Genomic DNA, 26320 nt, shown 5'->3' with positions numbered 1-26320 from the left:
GGGACATTTTGTCGAAAGACATTTGGTCGAATTACGTTTGGTCGAATGATATTTAGTCGAAAGTACATTTGGTCGAAGGGACATTTGGTCGAAGGGACATTTGGTCGAATGGACGTTTGGTCGGATTACCTTGAAACACTATTTTGTATTATTTTGTACGAAGTATTGTTTGGTTCGACAGATATATTTTGCACAATAAATGATCTTAAGTCTATTTTGTGCAAACTTACTTTTCATCAGAAGCCAATGACGAATCTATCTGTATATTTTACCTACGCTTTATAGCGTGGTTTGCATGCATGTATTAGTGTCTATACAGGAATAATTATTCTTGTACATGTATTCATTCTTCATCCAATTTTGAATCGGAAGACGGGACGTTTTATTTACGTTTTATGCAGAAGTTCAGAGGTAATTTTTTCTGGTACTCATTGTTCAATGTTGGAAATATAATTCTTTATTCTTTCAAACTGTCATCATTATTTGCAAAAAAAAACTCTCCTTATTATCTTCGTTGCACAGTTATTGTAATTTATTATTCTTTAAAAATGTCATCGTTCTTCATATATATTTGTTGATTTTTATCCTATGACAACTTCGAGTATAAGTGCTTGGAAGTTTTATTAAGCATCAAGTTTTACAGTGTACGACCGTGGTACGAATTTGGAATGCGGGCACCAGACCTGAATTGGTTGAGCATGGTCACGTTGAATTGTCTGCTTATAATGCACTTATATACGTAGAATAACAGAACGAGTTTTGATGGCCATGGATTTTAGGAAATGATTTTGACGGAGTCCATCGGAAGTTCCGCCCGTAGGATACGTTTCCTACTCATGGTGAATTATCGTTATGATTGTTACTTCCTGTTAAATCACATTTCTCAGGCAAACATGTGGGTTTGATAGCGGAGTTGATGACTTCTATCGATATTAAGTTGATTATTAATTAAATCGAAAGTAATCAAACAAGAAAATTGTGGTAATTCCATGTATCGCGTGAAGTGAGACGAGTCGACTTGGGTGATGAAAGTTTACTTACTTATATTTGAGCTCAACTCGATTCATCCGACTCGCAGAATAAGCCTGAATGAGAAAAATGACATCAAGTAACGTCAACAATGTCGTTTTTTGGGGAATCTGGAAGATCAATTGGAATCCCAAAATATTGTTCGTCAATTATTAAGAGCTTGAAGTTTATTCAATGAATATTAGTAAACCAATGCAGGTTTCTTACACTCTATCATGTTGTTCTTGCATCTGCAATTCCCAGTAATAGCTCCTTCCATACATGCTTTCCGATCTTTCAGTCTCAATCACTGTGTATCAATGTCAAAATATCACTATGTAAAGGAATCTGAAAAATTCGACAAAATTTTTGACTAAATGTCCTCTGAACCAAATATCATATGCTTCTTGAAGCAATTAAATTATTTTTTCCCGTGGTTCCTGTGGGTGCACTGCCTGGTTCCTATCCCATGGCTCTTTTTTCTTGATTTTATTGGTCTTAGGCTTGGCCTCTCCACTGTTGCTATGTCCTCTTAATCGCGGAGCTTGGCTCGTGCCAGCTTTTCCGCTCTGGAGGACGGTTGTATAGGCCACCTTTCCATCAACAAACCATACGTCTTTTCGCCACGTATTCATCCTCGGAAGGTTCCCTATTTGGCATCGCGTATCGAGTAATATTATCAGATATATTCGCGTTGCCTGTGAAGGAAAACACTTCGGTCTGACACGACTTAGTGTCTCTTGTGCCTTCTACCTAGCCAAGTTGTTCCTTGGCTTTCTCGTAGTCCTGCTTTGCAGCTAGTACTGATTGTCACAATTTCAGTAGACTTGTTTTCAAGTCTTCGCTGATATTGCTTTTGCTTTTAACAAACTCGATGATGACATCGAGTTGCTCAGCAGCTACCTGCATTTTCGGGAGATACTCCCTATTATACGATCCATGGCCTCGATTAGTCCCGAGCCATCGATCACCTCGCATGTTGCACTGGAGCGGCCAGTGCCTGCCGTCGTCACAATGTCAAGGCTTTCGCCCACTTTGTTCTCACTTAAGTTGATGTTGGTCGCCTCCTTTCTTGGCGGGAACCTTAGCCGGTTACTGATGGGTCCAAAAGCCTCTCCTGCAAATTCCTTCAGCAAGAAACTTCCAGAAAGTTGCTTATCATTCTTGAGTAATATATTTCACAAATGTTTTTAAATGGCATGTTTTCCTAAAAGAAGGAAAAACGCCAAAGTTGTACCAATTTTAAAATTATACAAAAATCCTACAGAGACTTCTAGCTATCTTCCAATCAGTTTGCTTCATTTCATCAGTAAACTTTTAACTCTTCTAGACATAGCTATTGTATTTGTTATTGGACTATAGGCTATAAGCCCGTTACCCTTACTTAAAATTAACAAACAAATTAGTTGCTTATGCTGTCGATATCTACAAGGCGACAAAGTTCATCGTAATCAGGCATTTGCTCTCTAGTCCATCCTAGGTTTCTCAGCGCAAATTTCACGAACTTTCTCTGAATTGCCTCAAGTCTCTGCACATGTATATCATATTGGGGACGCCACACAACGCTCGCAAAATCAAGCTTAGTCCTAAGTAGGTTGGTGTAGATTGTTAAAATAGCATGAGGATCATCGAAATCTCGGCCAAAACGTCGGGTCAGCGCGAATAGTTGAAGTGATTCCTTAACAACTGTGTTGATGTGGTCGTTAAACGTTAAGCACTGATCCATAGTCACACCTAGATCTCGAACAGTTTCTACGCGCCGCAAGATCGTGTGTCCCAAGCTGTAGTCAAATATAATTGATTGAACTCTTCTTGCGTATGTTATTACAGAACATTTGCTTGGATTAATGCTCAGCCTATTCACGTCGACGAATCTTTCAAAGTTGCGTAGGTTATGTTGAAGCAGTAGACAATCATCGATGATCTTCACAGGCAGGAATATGTTTACATCGTCAGCATAGATCAGCACAATTGCCTTTGTCATGAACGAGGGTAGATCATTCATAACCATAACGAAAAGCAGTGGACCAAGATGGCTACCTTGTGGAACTCCCGAATGCACACTAAACGATTCAGATGTATTATTGAGCACTCTAACGTACTGCATTCTGCCTTGTAAGTATGTCCTTATCCATTCGAACAGCATGCCGCTGATCCCGAAGTTGGTCACAGCGCGCATAATACTGTCTATTCCCACGACGTCAAAAGCCTTGCTCATATCTGTATATACACAGTCTACTTGGTATCCCTTGGAGACAACGTCGGTGACCATGGAACTGAACTCACACAGGTTCGTCACAACTGACTTACCTTTGAGAAAGCCATGCTGTGCAGCAGAAACACGTTCACTGACACGTTCGTAGAGATGGCAATACAATAATCGTTCGAACAATTTTGGTGTCGCGGACTGAATTGCTATTCCCCGGTAGTTCTCAGTGTCTGAACGCGAGCCCTTTTTATGAACCGGAGTGTTATGAGAGATTTTCCAGAGATGTGGAAAAAAGCCGGATGAGAGCGATGAATTGAACAGAATGGATAGTGGTTCACAAAGTTCGTCCTTGAATTCTTTGAGAACCTTTGCTGGCAATTTGTCCGGACCTGCTGTTTGCTTGAATCTAGATCTGCCAAACCTTGATTCACTTCATCTTGAGATAATTTCATTACATCACCATGCGCGTTGATTGGAGGATTATAGTTGTTTGGAATATCGTCGCGATAAACACTCTTGAAATATTCGGCGAAAAGTTGAGCTGTTTCTTGTCCATTTGAGGAGGATCTGTTACCATACTTCATGACCTGCGGAACTCCTGCGTTCTTACGCCTACCATTTACGAATTTCCAGAATGATTTAGGATTAGCTTTGATCCCATTTTGAATCTTGGAGATATAAACTTGATACGCTTCTCTGTGCAGCACCTTGAATGTTGCCAGAAGTTCTTTATACGAGGCAATGTTCTCCGGGATGGATTACAACGCTTTTTCTTAAGTGCCTTCCGCTTATCTTTAAGGACTTGAATGAGGATCGGAGAGAACCATTCTGGATATCGGCTTTCCCGAATCGATCGACTCCTGGAGAATGGAGCAAACCGTGAAAAGATGCTGAACAACACGAAGTAAAACGACAAAACGTTGAAGTCTATTATGTTGCTAACTATTGCGGAAAATTCAAGTTCGCAATTCAAAACGTCGAGTGAATTAAGGAATTCGAGCATCGACGCGGCTTGCTGATCATGCGTGTGCGAATTACGTTCATACTCCGATTGTGAAAAGAAAACATTGCTCCATGAAACATCTCTTATCGCTTCTTTAACAGACGCGACATTCATCAACTCTAAATTCAAATGAGTTTTAGACATACCGGCTTCCAATTCGCGTAGAGTATCTGAAGCTATCGTCAGTTGAATCGCGTAGTGGTGAACTTCGTGCTTGATTATCGGGTCGGTAACAACAGCTTGACAGGACTCGGTGTCAGTGGTGAATATGAGATCCAACTTTTTGAGAAGGTTATTTTGAACATTTTTATTATTGGGGCCCAGATAGCAGTAGCGGTAAACGCGCAGCTGTTCAGCATGACCATGCTGAGGGTCGTGGGTTCGAATCCCGCTGGTCCAGGATCTTTTCGTAAAGGAAATTTTCTCGATTCCCAGGGCATAGAGTATCTTCGTGCCTGCCACACGATATACACATGCAAAAATGGTCAATCGGCAAAGAAAGCTCTCAGTTAATAACTGTGGAAGTGCTCATAAGAACACTAAGCTGAGAAGCAGGCTCTGTCCCAGGAAGGACGTAATGCCAGAAAGAAGAAGAATTTTGAACAAAATGATGGCCCACATCAACGAAAATTCAATTTTTGCCAATGAACAGTTCGGATTCCGCTATGGACATTCGACCACTCATCAACATTTACGTGTAACAAATTTGATTCGTTCCAATAAATCTGAAGGCTATTCTATAGGTCTTACTCTTCTAGATATAGAAGATGCATTCAATAGTGTTAAGCATGAAGGCTTGATTATTAAATTAAAAAAAGTTCAGGTTAATTATCAGAACCCCAAATCTGGACGACTTCCTGTAAGAGCTGGTGTTCCTCAAGGCAGCATTTTAGGGTTAGTAGTCGATTGCAAAAAAGTTTGAATATATTTTCTTCACACTTGCAAAAATGGAAGATTTTTCTCCTAATGCTTCCAAAACTCAACTTATGTTGTCAAGATGAGAGGGGTTTCAATAAATTGGTCAGATGAAGTTACCCAGACAACCAGAAGTCTCATAGCAATATACGAACAAAGTCGCTTATTTGTACAAACTGCATCACACCCACACTACATGGTGGATAAAATCGTTTGATTGATGAGTTTCCTCACATAAAACGCTATTTTATGAGTTCATATGTACATTCCATTGCGTCCCGTATACTTGTACAAAGTAAGTCGGATCAATCCGTAGTAGCTGTCAAATAAATATTGTTATCAAAAATTAAGTCGCATAAGAGTACAGACTAATTCGCAAGTAAATCTACATACTCGCTTAACTTGCTATGTTTCATCATATAAAAAATGCACGTATATCGCCTCCACCTTTGAACTTATACGTGAAACTTTGCACATATAAGCAGCGCATAACGCAAAAGGTGATTTGATTATACGTACATTCAGGTTGTCTGGGTAAGTATCTTAGGGGGCAGGCCTGCCATGTTGTAAGCTGTGCCAATATGGACTAGCTGTTGTAATACCAGGAAGAAAACTCTACAGAGGGTTCAAAATAAAATTTTGAAAATGGTTCTGATGCTTCCTCCCCAGTATACTGCCCATAACTGCAAAACAGTCACATTCGACATTTTTGACAAATTGGAGTTAATACCATGGAGAGTTATCAAATAATTAATACTTTCGATCAACTTACTAAAATCTGTGCGATTGTTCTAGAAAATTCGAAAAAAATTACCAAGTTGTTTTGTCACATTGGTAATTATAACCGCATAACAGTCACATTGAGATTATAAATGAGCCTCGTAATGTAAAGGCAATGAAATTTCTATCAGAATTATTTTTTGACAATTCACCTAGTATGCGATATGAGTTGTACAAAATATCAGCCTCAAATAAGCACTTTTGAGTTCCTGGTAATTCTTAGAAATTTTAGTTTCCTCCCATACTGTAATAAAATGCAGACTTAGTATTCCATTTACTCAATGCCTACTTTTGTCGAATGTTACAAATATGCAGTTATGGGCAGTATAGTACTATAGAGTTACATGCAATACCCAATGTTGAAACATTGAAACAAATGCCAAATAATAAATAATAATTTTAGAGAAAAATCGATGCAATCTTCTATTGCCACAATAAATGCGTTATATACTTAGGTTAAGTTAGGTTAAGTTAATTGAAAGCGTTTTTTTTTGTCTCGTATAAACATGTGAAATCAACTCATTTGTAAAAATTCTGAACTGCTGCGGAAAATGAAATGTAATATGTTGTCAACAAAATGTTAATAAATGCTTAATTTAGTTTTACCAAATTAGGATGATAGTATTGCCAAACACAGAACACCTAGATATAAAAAATAAATGTAATAAAGAATATAAAAACTAGCAAAAAAAAATCGATCTTTAAACGCCAATTTCATGGCAACCCATAAACTGCCAGTAATTATGTCTAATTGGCCCTGTCAAGAAGATCCGCCCAACTAGGTTACATCAACTGGTCCGACAGGAAGTTGTACATCTTCAAGCTTGCAACTAAGTTTCTATCGCGAAAGGGTTACATATATTCACACCTTGCACGTGCAGGCCTCTCTAGAGGCGCCATCCATCCGTCTGCATGTTACGGCACAAAACGACAAATCGAATCCCAATAAATATCTATGCTACGACATCGATCGATGATGTTGCACAAAAACCCACCGGAAACCGTCATTGATGCTCACTGCTCACCGTTAAGACGGCGACACCAATTATCGTCGGCGCTACCCTATGTTGGACCGATAATCCGAAAGTCGTGCTTCAAATCTCCCTAAATGACCGATCAATGTGAGCTTGATGGACCCAAAGTGCCCCTTTAATCATCATTAGCAGCCAAACTTAAGTCTTCTATCGAATGGATGTATTACATGGATAAGCAGGATCCGTGTTATCAAACCGCAGCGTGTTTTCGGGGAGACATATGGCGGTATGGTGAAACAACACAGTTTTGTATGGTTGGCGATAGAGACATGAATAAATTTCGTTGGGATTGGTGCACAGTGCAGCGTGAGTCCTGAATTCGTGATCGAAATTTTTTTGCGCTCGTAAAGTTGGTTTAAGAAGAATGATGTCTTCAAAGTAATTTGAGGGGATGCCTATTTTTTTTTCAGTGTAGTCGTATGCATATCTAGTTTCCAAAAGTGGCCACAGGACTTCGGGAATATTCATGAGGCCGGAGTTATTTCGGTGGAGGTCACTGGTTCACGTTGGGTAAAAAAGGGCTATTTTTCAGTCAATTTGCCAATGTCAATTTACCTTAATAGGTGTATTTGCAATGACAATCATTTTAATTAGCATAAGTTATTGAATTCTCATATTCATCTCTATAAGCAATTTCGATCACGAATTTAGGCCTCAGGAAGCACTGTGGCGATGTATGGTGACCGTGTATCAATGTAGGACAGGAAATTGGATGAGACCTCTGAATGCCGATATGACCGGAGGGTCGCGCCATCATTCGGTAGGGTTGATGTCGTCGATGGATGACATAAGCCACGATAAAAATGCGATTTTACGGTTTGTTTGCTCTAGATCTTATGAATGGATGAGAAATTTCCTCCATTATCGTAGTGAATTTATAATTGGATCATTATAGTGATGAATGGGAATGGCTTCACTAAGATGGAATGCTTTTCTTAAAGAGGTGGTGGCCGTTTATAAAACAGACGTTTGAATTAATGATTTTGAGTCGGTCAGCCAGAGTGAAAAAAGGGTTAATTGCAACGAATTTGTTCGAAATGTGTTCCTTTAGGTGTAGTGATAAATTAACCTTTCGTTCAACTACTCTTGCTCGTAATTCCATCAGATCCTCGTACAATGTTCAATCTACTGCAACCGCACTCCCACTGCAACGATAAAACTTGTTTAAAGCCCCTTACTCGGTCACATGCGACAGTAACGGTGAACCCTCTCACATATGTTGCGTGATCTCACTTCAATAAGAGTCTCTAATCGAATCAAATTGAATTCCGATGTTTCAACGTTTCAAACTCATCACTCGATCCAATCGCTCCCCTGGTCCATATCCGATACACTCCGTGAGCCAAATTGCGTCGCTTGCGTGCCAAAATCTTCAAACCCGCTAACTGTGACTCCCCGCTCGGTTGGTTTGTGTGGCTGTTTTTGGAGTTCACTGGTGGCTATTAGTCTACTGCTGGTTTTGACTATATAGCCTTTGGCTGTGCCAGTTTCGTTACATGATGTACCACCACTGTGCAATATCTGCCGAGCAGCATTTTTGCGGATTGTGCAACCCTTTTATCAAAGACCACCGGCATGTTTTTCGTTTGGTACTGAAATTCAGTTGGAATGGACACGATGCAACCGCGTGATGGATCAGGGAAATTAATGATTTCCACTGAAACTAGTCACCCAACCAATACCGTTAATGTGCATCCAATATATTGCTGTGTGCGTTTGAAATGCAAATATCAAATGCGGGAACACACAAACGCGGTAAGATTTTTCACAAGAAATGCGATGTCAAAGATAGATTTTTCTTGCTAGGGCGGCGGTGATTTATGTAATCGTTGCTAGGTGTCCTTTGATTATTTTGTGTTACCGCATTTGGAGGACATTTACTCAACATTTGCATCTCAAATACAAACAGCAATATAACCGATAGCGGAAGCAGTAAACGCATAACTTTTCAGCAAAACTATTGTTATTCACATCGTGATAACATTTTTGTTATTCAATATTTTTGCACCATTTTTTCACAAATTCAAAAAAATAACTCTTCATTTTTTTAAATTTGTGTCGGTTTTAATCATTAGTCGTCTGAATCCAAAGACTTTCCCGACCAGGCGGAAGAAACAAGATTATAACAGAATGTGTTTATGTACCAACAGTTTCTATAAAACATGTACCGTTAGTAGTTAAAATAACAAAAATTCTAACAAAATTTGCACCAATCAAAACTGAAATATAACAAACCTTATTATAATTAAAACAAAATTATTACAGAATGTGTTGCAAGGATGTTACAACACAACAAAATTATTGCAAATCATGTTACTGTTTATGACATCGGATTTCATTTGCAACAAACTTATAAAAGAGATGTCAAAAACATAACAAACGTTGTTATAAATGTGTTACTGAAAATACAACAAATTGAGAACAAAGCCATCTTGATAACAAAATTATATCATTATATTATATATATTTTACTGCTGCTGATAGGAATGTGTTATAATTTTGTTATGTGGTTCTGGTCGGGTTCACAAACTTCGTGGGAAATCAACGCGTAGCCATAACCCACTTTAATATCGTAGACTGAAGTTTTTTTTCTCGTGTTCAACTATTCACTTTTCGAGGCAATATATTGATGAAAATCTGTTGTGCAAAAGCAAAGCGATTTGATGTAACTGTTTTTGAGATATGAGCATTTATATATGTGGTACCACTCTTGCTGTTGAAAGATCTTGAAAACCCTAAAAAAATCATATTAGACTTCTTGGATATAACTCATCCGATTTCAATGTTTTTTTTTTTTCCAGAGAAGCTCCTTATTATTTATCATTGCATTGATTAATTTACTATAAACCAAATAACGACCAAATAAATTTTATATGGGGAATGTCGATCCCCTAAGAAACATCGGAATATCTTTAAAACCAGATAACCAATGATCAATATCGAAACAGATTCCAAACTAAGAAGAGTTGTTTGAGAACTTGGGAAAAAATGGTGCAATATTATGAAACAAAAATGTTATATCGATTTTAACATTTTTTTAGTAAAAAAATTTGAAGCTGCTGGTAGAGGGGTTGAATTTCAATCATAATTGGTCGGGGTTCTGCTAAACCGCACCAAGTGCCATTTTTTCCCAAATTGAGTTTTTCACACCAAAGGACTTAAATAATCATAACCTCTCTACCATAAAAATATCGAGTGATCTGAACAATCCCTTGTAATCTTAGATCATAAATTTTGTTTGGAAGAACACGTAAAACTGTAATTTTGTTCAGCCAGAGTGAACCATAAACCAACGCACGTCATCAGAGAGAATTCATTTTTCAGATATAAAGCTATATTTTTCCAATTTCCTTCTATATTCTTACAATTTATTCATTCCAAGCAACTCATAGAAACAGAGGCCAATGAAATTGGGCAGTAATTGATTAATTAAAATTGAATATCGTTTCGGTGGCGTTGATCTATTTTCTTTGAAATTTTATCCAGCCACATCGCACTAAGTACTGTTTATCTGAAAATCACATTTAGACATGAAGTAAAGGCATTTACATGCCATAAATACTTGCATTTGCTTGTTATATAACATGTTTATCAATCCACACAGAAGCCGTAATGAATAAACGAATTCATTTAATCTGTTATTGTGTTAACAACTCAGGTGGACTTTGTGCGCTTTAGTTGTTCAGAAAATGGCATTTTCGCCATCAAACCCCGTCAGACAAAGTGCACATTACATGATTCAAGTTTATCACCATTCCTTCAAGAAGTGAAGATGACCTAGTGGTAGCACACTAGAATACCACTCAGAAGGCACGAGTTCGAATCCCGATGAAACTTTTTTTCTGATCTATCCGATGGTGATGGAAATCAAACAACTTTTAGATTCTGTGGTTATTTTTATATTGCAGTAAAACATCAGCAGGTCAATGTACATCTGAAATGATGGTCATTCCTGGTGAACACTACGCATTGAACTGTGAACTTGATCAGCAAAGGTGCACTAAATGGGAGCAACTTGGTGCGCTTTGGCAGAGCGAATTCATGGTTTTCTTCGATCTTTAGGATTTATGTATGAACACGTGAGAACCTCGATTCAATACATACGAATCCTTCCCATAAACACTTGTAACATGGATTCCAACATGCACGGTGAAGATAAACATCATTTGTCTCCAATTTTACTTGTGTTGTTGAAAACTGTGAAACACATCCAACCATACCGAACCAAGAACCATATTTTTCAATTTTTGTTCAGCCAGAGTGAACTGAGTGCTTCATATTGTTTAATGAAATCCAATTACATCGTTAATTTTTGATGATTTACTAGTATATTCAATCTCGGTGTACTTATTGAACACTGTTAATCGCATGTGAGCGATGAAAAAATTAAATTATCGTCCGCGATAAACTCGTACAGGAAAAGACTTTAAAATAAAATATCTCGGAATAAAGATTTTGACACTTGGTGCGGTTTAGCAGAACCCCGACCAATTATGTCTCGAGGTTTCGATGGCACAGAAAAGGTTCTTGCGATATCATTTTTAAACGGATTTTTGTTATGATTTCGTTCATTTATTAAGTTAACATCTAAACACTGAATCAACAATCTCACGCCACAATACAATACAAAGTTGACTTTTCGTCATATATAATGGTAAAAACGATAGTAAAAGTTGGTATCATTTTGATATCATCCAGTTATCCTTCTTTGCTCGGGATTTGCTACCTCATGATTCAGGCGGGTGTACAGGTCTGCCACCTTTTCGAATGTTCGGCCGACAATGTCCATATCATCCGCGAAGCAAACAAACTGACTGGATCTCGTAAAAATCGTACCCCGGCTGTTAAGCCCGGCTCTCCGCATAACACATTCTATAGTGCAATATTGAACAACAGGCACGAAAGTCCATCACTTTGTCGTAGTTCCCAGTGGGATCCAAACGAACAGGAATGTTCGCCTAAACCTTCACTTAATTTTGAACACCTTCCATCGTTGCTCTTATCAGTCTCGTGAGCTTCCCGAGAAAGCTGTTCTCGTCCATGATTTTCCATAGCTCGACGCGGTCAATACTATCGTATGCCACCTTGAAATCGATGAAAAGGTGCTGCGTTGGGACCTGGAATTCACGACACTTTTGGAGTATTTGCCATACAGTAAAGATCTGGTCCGTTGTCGATCGGCCGTCAACGAAGCCGACTTGATAACTTCCCACAGACTCGTTAACTACAGGTGACAGACAACGGAATATGATCTGTGATAATTCTTTGTAGGCCGCATTTATAATAATGATCGCACGAAAGTTCTCACAATCTAACTTGTCGCCTTTCTTGTAGGTAGGGCATATAACCTCTTCTTTCCACTCCTCCAGTATCTGTTCTGTTTCCCAGAATGTGCTTATCAGCCGGTGCAGACAAAGGGCCCAGATAGCCGTAGCGGTAAACGCGCAGCTATTCAGCAAGACCAAGCTGAGGGTCGTGGGTTCGAATCCCACCGGTCGAGGATCTTTTCGGGTTGGAAATTTTCTCGACTTCCCAGGGCATAGAGTATCTTCGTACCTGCCACACGATATACACATGCAAAAATGGTCATTGGCATAGTAAGCTCTCAGTTAATAACTGTGGAAGTGCTCATAAGAACACTAAGCTGAGAAGCAGGCTCTGTCCCAGTGGGGACGTAACGCCAGAAAAAAAAAAAAAAAAAAGACAAATGGCCAGCCTCTCCGGAGCCATCTTTACGAGTTCAGGTCCGATACCATCCTTACCAGCAGCTTCACTGTTCTTGAGCTGGTGAATGGCATCCTTAACCTGCCTTAAAGTTGGTTTCCATCGCAGGCAGTACTGACGATGGCATTTCCTCCGTTGTCCAGTCCTTAATTGCCTGTGCTCTCAGCGCCATTCAGGTGTTCGTCGAAGTGCTGTTTCCACCTCTCGATCACCTCACGCTCGTCCGTCAAGATGCTCCCATCCTTATCCCTGCGTATATCAACTCGCGGCACGAAGCCGTTGCAGGATTCGCTGAGCTTCTGATAGAACTTACGTGTTTCTTGACACCGGCACAGCTGTTCCATCTCCTAGCACTCCGTCTCCTCCAGGCGGCGTTTTTTTCTCCCGAAACGCTGTATTCTTCGCCGATTGTCTCGGTTCGTATTCTCTCGTTGATGATTCGTTGCTTAATTTTTTACGACTGGCTTGCAGGGCCTGACACAAACCCCCTAGATTTTCGGAAGACCAGTCCATCTCTGGAACTCAGACGATGATCAGCCGCCCCTGACATGGGTAACAGACGCTCCAGGTTTGCAGAAGTAAAAGCAAACCCCCTGCCCTGCCAGCATACGACCAGAGTTCTCATCGGGGTTAGTTTCCCGATCTTCGCTACCCCGACCGGTACCACGAGGAGGTAGGGATAGGAGTTGCTGGGCAAGAGGCTCAGAACAACACAAAAGGGTCTATTTTAATCCTGCAGGTACGCGAGGTACCAATGGTACGCCATGCTCAGCCAATTACCGTGCCAATCTCAAGCTTACTCCTTTAGAATATTTGCAACTGCTTCTCTTTCATCAGTTCTAATACGGAAAAGTGGTTATCATGGGAAGAATTTCTTGATTCTATGAATCCTTCCCTAACCTCGGCAGATTTATGGAAGAAGATTAACGGTCTGGTAAAAGGAAAATCATGCCGATTACCCTGGACATCCAAGGTTCAACGATCACTGAACCTTCTGCGGTTGCCGAAGCATTAGGAAACTACTTTAGTAGCCTAGTCAGTCTCAATGCATACGATCCCGTTTTCCGTCGTAAAATTACAAACAACCAATCCAGCATATCCAATTTCGTGATTCCAGAGGACCATGGCACCTCTTCGATAAACTCCTCTTTCTCCATGCGAGAGCTCAATTTTGCCCTCGGGTATAATTCCGGTAAATCCGCCGGCCCTGTTGGCATCGGCTACCCACTCATAAAAAACACATCCAAATATCGTCCCAGGCCTGGATGCGGTACTGATTCTTACATCGCCTACACTGAAAACATCGCTTCGTATTTTATCCAAAATCCATTTCGTAAAACAAGATTTCGTACATATAACGCTATTTTCATTCATTGTACGAATTATTTGTACTTGACTGAATTTCGCGATTCAGTGACTTTACGAAATATTCGTAAGATGTACGATACACAATTCGTAGATGTGCGTTATCGTGTTGTCCGTATTACGAATTGTTTAGTATTACGAAACTGATCGTTTAATCTACGAAATCATTCGTTGTTTTCTGCAACGAAAGGTTTTGTAGACACATTTCGTAAAATACAACATAACACGACCGCATCCGAGGGAGGTAATAAGAAGCGCGTATAAATGTTCGTTCTGAATACGAAACAAACGAATTTCGATTACGAAATGTTTAGTACATTATAACAATCATTGTTTGTTTTGATTTCGAGCTTGAATCATATTACGAAGCTGGTTGCATACATTTTACGAAACTGTTTCGTTGCAGAAAACAACGAATTCGTTCGTTGTTTAAACGAACGATTTCGTAATATAAAACAATATATATTTTCAGTGTAACTCGCAGACCTCTTTCACGATGCGCGGGCTAAAGGACAGCATGCAGACCTCGTTTCGCTGAATATCTCCAAAGCATGTAATAGAACATGGACGCCTTTGGTACTAAAACAACTGACGGATTGGGGTTTCTCCGGAAACCTAATACCGTTTTGATTCATATTACGGACAGCTTCATATTCCGGACATTCTGCTTTGTATGGGAAACATTTCACACGAAATGATTCAATTCTTGCCGGTAAAAAGTTCTCACTTTCAAGGCTCGTTTTAATAAGCATTTTCCATTAATATCTGTGAAAATTTATACTGCCCAACTACCTTATGCGTCTCTCTAGTGGTTTGACGATTTCATTTGATGATTTGACTTTTCTTTTCATGATTTGTTTGACCTATCCGGAATTTAAATCGAAGTGTCCGGAATATGAAGCAAAAGTAAGGCAGCGTCCGGAATAAGAATCATGCAAAGTTCACACATTTCTATTTGTTTACAATTAATCATGTTTCGGAATCGAAATCTTCACTCACCATTCGAAAGTTGTAACCTTTCACAGAAGGTTTCAATAATTGTACCCTTCGATCAACCAATTGAATTCACTCCTCTTGTAAATAATTTTCTTTTGTAAATAGTTTTTGTACATACTTTATTTAATTTGTTAGTTGTTAAAATCTCTTTTGTAAAAATTATATTAAATTTGTGGTCTAGAAATAATAAAATAAAATAAATAAAATGAATTAGAATATGAAATAAATAAATCTAGTGTAAAAATCCCTATCCTTTCCTACCCATTTTCCTTGGTGTCAGATGCCCTTCACAACCCTATTAGAATTTGAATTTACAAACCATTTCCAATATCCCCCTGACACCAAAGACCGTGTGCACCAACCATATTGAACGTTGGATACACGTCACCCCAATATGGATTCCAGGATCAGTGATTCAGCTGATATAAAAACCCCATGCATCGATAGATGGGGCTCTTATTCGGTAACAGATTTTCAAAGCTAAAGTAGCTAGTAGTTTCTTTTAACGATTATTTCCATCGTACAGTAACAGATAGTCTAGTAAGACTAGTGCCCACGTGAGTGTGAGACGGAACAACCGGACATTGAAGCCCTATGAGCCCGTTAGTGAAGTGCCGAGTTAGCTCAACGTTTGTGCCACGTGAGTGAACCAAGTCGACAAAGTTAGTGGGTGCGACTATCGGAGGCATCGAGCGAGCGTCCCGACGTCAACCCGTGGAGTGCGTCGAAGTCGATAGGCGGCAGAAATTGCGCCAACCTGAGCCCGCATCCAGCATCGAGGCGCGGCGTCGCATCGCCAGCTACGGCCGAGGATCGTCGTTACCCGAGCAAAAAGGTCTGTGAATTCCAACGTTTCCTATTACATCCATCCTATTAGAAACTAATCAAAACTGAATTAAAGACTGTTGAATTCGAATATTTTATTTTTTTATGACCACGTTCTCCCTTTTCCGCCATCTTCAATTCGTTGTTCGACTGGTGTAAAAGCTTGGGAAGTGAGTCCGCTTAAACTTTTATTTCTCCCGGATAGACCCTGAGGAGCAAGTGGCAAAGTAATAGAATAACCAATTTAAAATCTCTAGAATAAACTCATTAATTCCCCAATAATTATCATAAAACTATCAAAGAACTATCAAAGTTAAGGGGTTTAAAGGTTCGATAACGCGGAGGAATCATACGGAGTGATTTATTTTACATGCTTTTTGGTGAGTTATACTTCACTGAGGCCTTAAGTGTCCGTAATATGAATCAAAACGGTAGGCTTCCTTAAAAACTTTCTTCTACATCGATCTTTTCGGGTTGCAGTAGGGAACCACAGCTCTAGCGACTTTGCTGAGGAAACTGGAGCCCACAAGGCGCGGTCATACGCTGTTCCTAGTAGCCATGAACGAAGTGATTGAAAGTTTGCCACCATATATTTACATTTATATATATGCTAACGACATCTTGCTAGTAGCCATTGTTCATACTCCTAGGCACACCAGAGTCAAAGCACAAGCAGCAGTAACGGCGTGTATACAGGGTATACGTGCCCATACTCCTGGCCACCTTTACCTAGGTCCCTGGGCATTGTGTTATTCAAGGAAATATGGCGGCAGACTTATTACCCTCTCTGTTCCACCCCCAGACGTAAAACGCTGGCTATTTTTGCAATTTCGTAGAAGACCACTTGAGGGTTCAGAAATAATATCGGAATGCATTCACCGTCATTTTACAATAGGGGTATTCACCTAAACTCGCGTATAGCTGAATTCTGCGTATCTTCAGCAATGAATTATTTCAAATGAAAAATTTCGCTTCTAATGTTACATGAAAGAAAAATAATCTAGTGATCGGGTATAAACGTCAGTCATTCATTGCGAAAGTTGATATTTGTGCTGAAAATTGTTTAGGTTTTGGATTTATTCAAATTTGATTTAGCACAGCCAAATCATGTAACGTCACACAAATCTTGAATTACTAACAGAAATAATTATTTAAAATTATGCAAATGGACCGATTATATTACGAACTCTGGCTAAGCAATAATACAACAGTGTCTTACACGACCGCTCCCGGTCGTTCCGGAAGCTTCTGCTGCTGATTTTGGACAAAATTGTGTAATCTACAGCGAAAAGAAAGCACATGCATTGTATGGATTTTTTTACCGCAACAAGTCTGGGGTCTTGGAAGTCAGTGCATTTTTAGTCGTTACTGAGATTAGTCTTATATTTTTCATCGACCAAGTCTTGGTTCCTTCCAGTTTTATGTTTTAACATTCCTTAGAAAAAAAAGTTTTAAAGCATTCTTAGATTGATAAACCACGGATTTTCGACGCTCTGAAATGTTTCATTATCAGTTTACGCAATGGACCTATGCACGGGTTCACTATCTGACGTTTTAACGGTGTCGTGTTATTTATGTGACCATGGAAACCAGTGAATTCGGCACCGCTCAAACGTCAAGTTAGTGAACTCGTGCATCGGTCCATGCTATGAAACATTTTCAATAATCATTTTACGCAGAGGTTTACGCTATTAAGGGAAATCCCATAATATCGGAAAAATGGTTGTGTAATGCTTCATTATGCAACTCAAAACAGTTGCGTAATGAGAAAGCGTTGCGTAATCAATCATTACAGCACTGGTTTCAGTTGCGTAATGACTATTCCCGCACTGCATACTTCAGTGCAGGAAAGTAGAACATATTATAACAGATTGGCCTGATGAAAAACAGCCTATTACGATGAGAAATTGCAAAAAACATTTTATTTGTTAAAAATCCACAATGGAGAGACCCCTCGGCCATCCTTTCTTACCCCTTTTTCATGAGATGCCCATCCGGCATTCCCTTGGGGCACCCTTCCGGTGCTCCTAGTCAGTTGAAGAACTAGCCATATGTCAATATGCTAAAATTCACCTTAATAAAGAAATAAAAAAAAATCAGTTCCATTTATCGCTAGAATTGAATAAATCTACTTAACCGGTAACCTCATATCCTCACGATTGAATATCTTGCTAACAAAAACACTTTTACTTTCAAGGTAATTGTTGAAAACGCTGGAGATGCTCCGGGTTTCTAGTAACAACGCCTATCTAATTAGCATTAAGGGAACTAAGTAAAGGGCGATGGTTCCACGGTCTTTGATCGACTGTATGCAGAGAACCTGAGAACTCTATACATTTGGGTCAGCTAGAAAGGTAATGTTTCTCTACCGTTAAGTTGCGCATCCAGGTGTCAAAATTTATGGGAGCGTATTCTTTATGATGATTATTCATGACCCCCTTTAAAAATTTGCTGCTACCCGAGGAGGAAAGAATAACTCGCCAATAACTTATGCATACCATATTTTGGTATCATACCACAATTAGGTATTGTTCAGTTATCAATACCTCATTTTGGTATTATAATGGTATTTGAAAAAAATGTTTAAAACTATTCAAAATACTTCATTTTGGTATTCGACAGCTATTGAGGACTGCTGGAGGTATTGAACTAGAATTGAAAAATTTCACTTTTATATGAAAATCCATCAAGTATTATTTAGGTATTACAATACCTGATCTAGTTATCAGCTTGGTATTTGTAGAATATGCAGAAGGTATTATTTGAGGTATTTTACCTCTTATACAGGGCTCATTCATACCTCATTCAGGTTGTAAGTATTGGAAATTATCTGGTATGGAATACCTCAACTTGGTATTCAGTAGTTATTTTCTTCTGCTCGGGTAAGCTCAAATTTGGCCCTGAGTGAAGCAAAACGCATTAATAATCAGTTACTTATACACACATAAAATATTATGAAACAATTAGTTACATAAGGTTTGCATCTTCTATCAACCAACTCCGAAATTCAATTGTTCATCCATTGTAGTCACTAGTCACATCTAACGCCACATGGGACAACAAAAAGACGGAAGAACCAATTTCTCATCCAATCGCGCATTAGGTACTCCGAAAGCGGAAACTATCGAAAGAAATCACTTTCCTCTTCAGCCGATAATAGTGATTTAGTTGGTCAGGAAGCAGTCCAAAGCAGGAAGCCGTTGGACCGTGCGAACTGACCGTCCGATGCCATTCTCATCATCCCAGAGTTAACGACGCTAAGGTAAGCAAACCACCTCGGCCCATGATGGTGGAAACTGTAAAATTGGTCACTTTTGATTTCAGAGAGCGTCCACCAATGTCGAATCGATGGAACATCGCGTGGTCGCAAAATGATTAAAGAGGTTTGGAAAATCGAAGCTCAACGGTGATCGCATGTCGCGCGCTTGCGATCAGTTACGTCGATGAGCTTACGTCTCGGTCCATCTTACGGATTTTGTTTTGTCGTTCAATGGCGGGGCATTCTTTGCTCATTCACCTGTCGTTTTTTGGGTCATCGCTTCGGGCATTATTGTGTCTTATCGGGTTAGAAAGAATTCATTATGAAATGTGAAAATTAATTGCACAATCTACCACGCATAAATAAAGAAGGGTAAATCTGAATTCACAACTTCCTTCCATAAAAGTGGGTTTCAAAACTGTCACCAAACGTGGCAAAAATGGGAGAAAGGTCGTTTCTCCGGAATGCACGCTTTATTCCAAAGGCGAAATGGGTAATATTGATAATTTCCTCGAAATGAGCAATCAGTTTGATGCTTTTAGCATCAAATTGAGGCTCTAGCCCAAGCTCTTTAATTAAAGTGAGGAAACAAAGGGTGCCGCCTATCGCGGTCAGTTGTTCTGAATTTGGAGGATCTCGGCAGGAGATCTTGAACTCAATTGGGGAATCAAGGTTTCCTTCCAAATCACAAAGTAAGGAGACTGTCGCGTTTTGCCGGAAATCCTCAAAATCGAGAACTTCTTCTAGCGCTTCGTTACCAAAAAATATTAAGAGTTTGTAAGTTTCAGAAAGACCCGTTCAAACACAACAGAGATGTCGGAGGTGGAAATTAGATTTAGGTCCTTGTGACCGCAGTATCTAAATAAGGTCAAACTCTTGATCAGCTGCGGAGGAAATGCAATTTCAACGTACTCGAGAACCGGCTATGAAAATTATATGGCAGTACATGTGAAAGGAATGAATTTAGGAATGAAATTTCGAAAATAATATCTCGCAATCCGACTCTGGCTAATATTGAAAACTGGCTCATCATTCGATTCAGACTTTGAGAGAGTAAGACAAAAAGAGCAAAAACACTTTTTATGCAGTTTAAGGTGAAGATGAATCGAAGCCAAAGTTCAAATTTTCAAGAGCACGGATCTGGAGAACCAAACATCCGTTCAAGCTGAAAACTTAATCGATTGGTCACTAGCTGGCGGTGACCAATCGATTAAGTTTTCAGCTCAAACGGATGTTCGGTTCTCCAGATCCGTGCTCTTGAAAATTTGAACTTTGGCTTCGATTTATCTTCACTTTAAAAGCGCGAACAAGTTGGGAGTAGTGTTTGATCCTTTGCTCGCGTCACTTGCTCCTGCGGGGGCGGGTGATGTGAGCAGGATCAATCGTGTCGTGCGTCGCTCGCGTGGCATGATAAAATAGTGTCGCGGATCGCGAAGCAGGTAGCAGTGTTTGATCCTTTGCTCGCGTCAAATTATTTATCATGGTCTAATCGTTTATCAAAGTGAATCCTGTGACCCAACGATCCTCCCCATTAACAAACATCCCTCCCAGTTACCTTTGTGGAGATGCAGAGGCAAACACGGTCTCCAAATAGCAAAGGTTACACACTAACATTCCTTCCTCCAATCCCACCTGACTGCAAGGACGTGGCCGGCGCCGTTATTGACCCTGTATAAATAGAGGCACTGAGTTATGCACACTGAAGAAGATTATGGCCAATCCCAGCCGAACTTCTAGTTGATTCTTTGTGCATTTTCACTGACTTCGGTCAATCACGGAATAGCAACCATTGATATGTTTAGTCAGTCTAAGCTAAGCTAAGCTAAGTTTAAAAGCGCGAACAAGTTGGGTCTCACCAGTCCAATTGAACAACAAGTTACTCAGAAGTTATTTTGGACAGATTGATTGATTGATTGATTCATAATCAACGAAAATTCAATGTTCGCCAATAAACAGTACAGATTACGACATTCGACTACTCAACAACGAATATAAGAGCTTCATATATTTTGGATGAGTTCATTCGAAAATGTTTTTTTTTGTCATATAAGCATGAGAATTAAATTTACCAGGAAAATTTCTGGACAGATTGCAATGATAGTGTTGTCTAGCAAATAGCACATAATACCAAGATGTAATGTTTGAAATGATACTAATAATGAAATTAATGCATAGGTTTGCACGAGCACTTCAACATTTTATGTTGATTGTTTATAATTTCTCGAAGTTGAAAATGATGTCTTAAAACAAAACTGCTACAAAATGAAACGAAACTCGACACACGTACCCCCTTTCAAATTTTGAACGCCCAATCGTAGCATATGAGTATTACGTCCGCATCGAATTGTGTTTCAAATCTGAACCCGAAGCAGTCGTCGCCCATATCGACTCCAAACTATGACAGTTCATATCTCATCAAGATGTAATAGAGTGTAACATTCACCGGAATGGACCATACCTTTGGCAGTCAGCCGCCAATTTCAAATTAACACCACATGTTGTACAACACATGTTTTGACTTATGTCATCGATCATAATTAAGCCAGTCAGTGCGCGTTCCTTCGGTCTCTATATCTACAGCATGTATGCTTCCTCCGGCGGCATTAATCATTCATTTTCGTTCGAACGCATAGGTAAGATGCTGACGACAGTCAGTGCACTGATTGTCGGCTTCGACTCGTAAAACAGAAAACGAGCGGAACGGTTTGGGATCCAACAGTAATGAACCGGCAGCTTGTTTGACGCACCCATAAAAAAAATGCACCATAGAAATTGAATGTGCTCCATAAAAACGTAACCATACGCAAATAATTTTCAATTATTCATAAAATTTAGAAAATTTACTAGTATAACTTAAAGTTTTATGACAAATTATAGGGTTTCGTTCTACTTCGTCATAAGAGCTACTATTCGTCGTATCAAACTTAAAATGTTCCACTACGGCGGATATTCCAACTTACCTGCAACATAGATTCATTTTCCGAATGTAATTTTGTGAAAGCTTTTATGATTCGTCCACCTGTACACCAAAAATGCAATGAAACTACTGTATTTATCGAAATAACTTCAGTTCAATTATCCACTTTTCACTTTTTCACCGAAATCGCATGGACGAACACGATTTGAGAGAAATGCTTAGCGATCGACATCAGTCACACCACTTTCCAACACAAGTTTCTTCCCGCCCCCGTGGGTGACTTACTTCGCCGGGCACTTATTTTCACTATGGAAAACCTTCGTACTTCTTCACTGAAGGATTCCATTCCAATCACACGCCGTAAAACTTCAATAAATCACCAAACTTTACGAAATTTCCTCAACCGCCGCGTATAATTGAGAATGTAAACAAATTTCAATCCGTCGTACTGAGAAAAAAAGCTTGTGCGCATCAATGTGTGTGCGACGCTCGACGTAAAAATACGGTTCCTTTGATTGTGTTGCTTTCGCTGTACTGTGAGCAAATGCCATAATTGTACGGTCAAAAGGAATTGTGTTCATATGTTTAGGCTGAATTTTGATGACGAACAATGAATTTTAAAGGAAATTAGTATATTCCATCATGCTGAAGGAATAGAGGGAGATGCCCGTAGATCTATATATTCTAGTAAAACATTTTATTATAGCGTTGATATATTGTGTTTTAACCACTCAATACATCACAGTGAGCCGTAAGTTGTGGGACGAATCTGGAAACTGATTGCGACGGAGTTGAAAACGATACGACGGATTGAGAATACGATAAGATGCATTTTCTTTGCATTATTTCCAAAAACAGATCAAGATTTATCAAAATGTTATTGTACAATGCTAAAGCCGTTTTGAGAAAGAATTGTTTGGCATCGGTTTGTATCAGCATCATTCACTGCAATACTGGGAAAATTGCAGTTCTCACTGATCAATGCTTAATACGATGGATACTAGCACATCACCCTACTGATGCCAAAAATTGCCGCAAAGATGCTAAATTTGTGATTTTCGTAGGTTCTTCTCACGCTAAGGACGTATGTCCTTTGAAGAAAGATACCAAAAAGTTTGTATGCGCAAATTGTAGGGGCAACGTCGTGGAACTTCTGGTCGTTTCTTGAACGGAAAATGTTATTTTCGGAGTTTGATAATTTTGCTCAGATTGCGCATTCTGTCCGGGCGGGTGTAACGCAACTAACAATCGGTAGTGGATGACCCTGGAGAGATTGATTCTGCTTTTCGTAGAATTTTGAGCAGAAAAACTGACTGTGTTATCCTAGGGTGTTTAGTTCGAATGCGCTTCCTTTCGTTTTTCGATTATCTACCACCGGGTTTATTTTACGCGTAACGTTATTTTATACAATCCAATGACCCTGGAGGGATCGGTTTTGCTTTTTACTGTCTATTGAGCAAAAATATTACTGCACAATCGACAAGCATTTCGCGAAATACAATTTATACTATATATAAACTATTGTTTTCTCTTTTGATTGCCGGCATTCAAAAGATTAATTTGAAAACACTTAAACAACAAATGTTTATGGTCTATCGCCAGCTTTCTAGGCGAATCCTGACAATATACCTTCCCCAACCTCCAACTCCGTAGCACTGAGGGTGTCGCTGAGTCGGTGGCCTCTCATTAAGTAAGTGCTACATCAACATTTCCTTCCCCTATCCCAAGTTACGGTAAAGATGGGCGTGGCCGGGAATAGTGATATTCATGCTTTTAGTATTCTTGTTTATGATTTGAACAAGGTATACTCCCCTGCCTTGTTCCTGAAAGTAGTCAGGATGAGATTATTAAAAAGAAACATGAATGTTGCTAGTATCCAATCTACGAAGTATACCGTAACTACGCTACGCTAACGCAAATTGTAGGGGCAACCATAAGTCTAACTTTTGGGATTGCCCTCGCGAAAACGAATCGCTTGTTTAAGAATCATACCCATCTGGTAAATTTTAACAATGCTCATTCACAAACTAATTTTCTTCCGTCGAGTAATCGAACGGATCTTTTCAATTAAAAAAAATACCCGTGATAACTCCTATGCGATGTTGTAGCAGGTAACTTCAGTTCCTCCCCTTTTCTTCTTACGGTTAACCGTTCGAATTGTTTTAAATCATATGGAAATACCCCTGCTTATGCCGCCGCAAGTAACTTTTATTCCGATTCTTCATCAACCGAAAACCACAACGTATAATCATCCGAAAATGTATCTACTTCTAGTAACATTTCTCTTTCTCTCTGATTTTGATTTTCTTACTGAAAAACTCAATCAAGTAATTGATGCAATGTTCGAAACCACCACTATGGCTGAAGCTGTCCATGTTGGGGTAAAATTCACTAATAAAATTGTTATTGGATTATGTTTCTCAAATGAATCCAATTTTTTTGAATATTTTTAATTGAAATGCTCATTCTTTGAATGGTAAAGAGGACGAGCTGTTTAATTTTCTAACATATAATAATTTACTGTTGGGGGCTGTAGATAGGTTGTAAAGTAGGGTAGGGTGTAGAAGACAAGGGATTGTCTACAAGGATTGGAAGGAGGTCGAGTTTATTACCTCCAAAGTTCTCTACACTGGTAGAAATCAGAATCCAAAAACAAGATTATGACTCATGATATCATGATTCTAGAGTGTTTTTATCTTATGAAAATACACCATGATTTGGACTTATGATATCATGAGTCAGATTGCCGTAACGCAACACACGCGTTAGGTTTTTGTTGCTGATTGCTCGGAATCATGATTCAAATGCCAAAAATGCTGAGTCGTGCATCCGTTTATGATCGACAAAATAAAAAAAAAGTAAAAAATAGCAAACATTCGAGCCAAGAACCTTCGGATTGTAAGCCACGTACTCTACCACTCAACCGCTTCGTCATCTTAAAATACGAGTGAACAATACGAATGAAATGAAGCAAAGTGCGCTGCTTAGTGTTTTCACACTGAATGTTACGCTTATGAGGAATCATGATTATGACTCCAGGAACCATGATTTGTGATCCTGATATTATTACCTAACCAATTTATGAATTTCATGATTTGTAAATCATGGTGTGGGGATCAGATTTTTATCCTTGTACGTTGTTTAGGAGTGCCTCGAATGGGCCCGAGCAAACGAATCGATTTTCTCATTCAATTGATTTGCGCGCGATTTGCCGGGCAGTACCTTGAAAGAGCCCGAGCAAACGAGTGGGTTGAGTGTTTTCCCTCAATTTGCGCGCGATTTGCTGGGAGTGCGGTACGAAGGACCAAGCGCTCGAGTTCGCTTTTAAACGTCTGGTGTGATTTTTGTTATTTTTTTGTTGCTTTGCGCTTCGTTTGTTTCCTGGTAGAGCATGTAAGTGAAGCTGATAATGGATTGTGGCTGCTCAGTCAAGGACGAAGGATTAATTGGTGAGCTCGTTTCATGCTTTTATTTCAAATATGTGAATATGTACAGTCATTGACATAAGTTAGTAACCAAATGCTGTTTTTCCAAACAAAATGCCCAAGTTTGGTGTGTTGTTTCTCAGCTTCTGGTAGTCCGAATTAGCTGAAATTTGGATGACGAACTACAAATAACTTGAAGTTTTGCTTGTAAGGGAATTACTACATTGCAGTCATTTTACATAGAGTTGCAGAGGGTTGTTCAAAGACAAAAGTAAGACATCGAGAGACTTTTTAATTTAATTCGATATCGGTAAGTTCCTCTATTTTTTTTTAATTTCTTTATTAGCATCATTCCAAACTTTACATTCATTTCTTATTTCTAGGTGTTCTGTGTTATAAGATTACACTATCATCCTAATTTGGTAAAACAAATTTAAGATTTTATCAACATTTTGTTAACAACATTTTTCATTTATTTAGTTAACATCTACACAGATAACACTGAATCAACAATTTCACGCCACAATACTCGATTCGTGGCCGCATCTCTCCATCCTCGGTTCTGCCCCACGCTCGCCAAATCGATACGCACTTGATCCGCCCACCTAGCTCGCTGCGCTCCACGCCTTCTTGTACCAACCGGATCCGAAGCGAACACCATCTTTGCAGGGTTGCTGTCCGGCATTCTTGCAACATGCCCTGCCCATCGTATCCTTCCAGCTTTGGCCACCTTCTGGATACTGGGTTCGCCGTAGAGTTGGGCGAGCTCGTGGTTCATCCTTGGCCGCCACACACCGTTCTCCTGCACACCGCCGAAGATCGTCCTAAGCACACGACGTTCGAAGACTCCAAGTGCTTGC

The sequence above is a fragment of the Aedes aegypti genome, chromosome 2, assembly GCF_002204515.2.
Source record: "Aedes aegypti strain LVP_AGWG chromosome 2, AaegL5.0 Primary Assembly, whole genome shotgun sequence".
Classification (NCBI taxonomy): domain Eukaryota; kingdom Metazoa; phylum Arthropoda; class Insecta; order Diptera; family Culicidae; genus Aedes; species Aedes aegypti.
Note: the sequence above shows the minus strand (reverse complement) of the source record.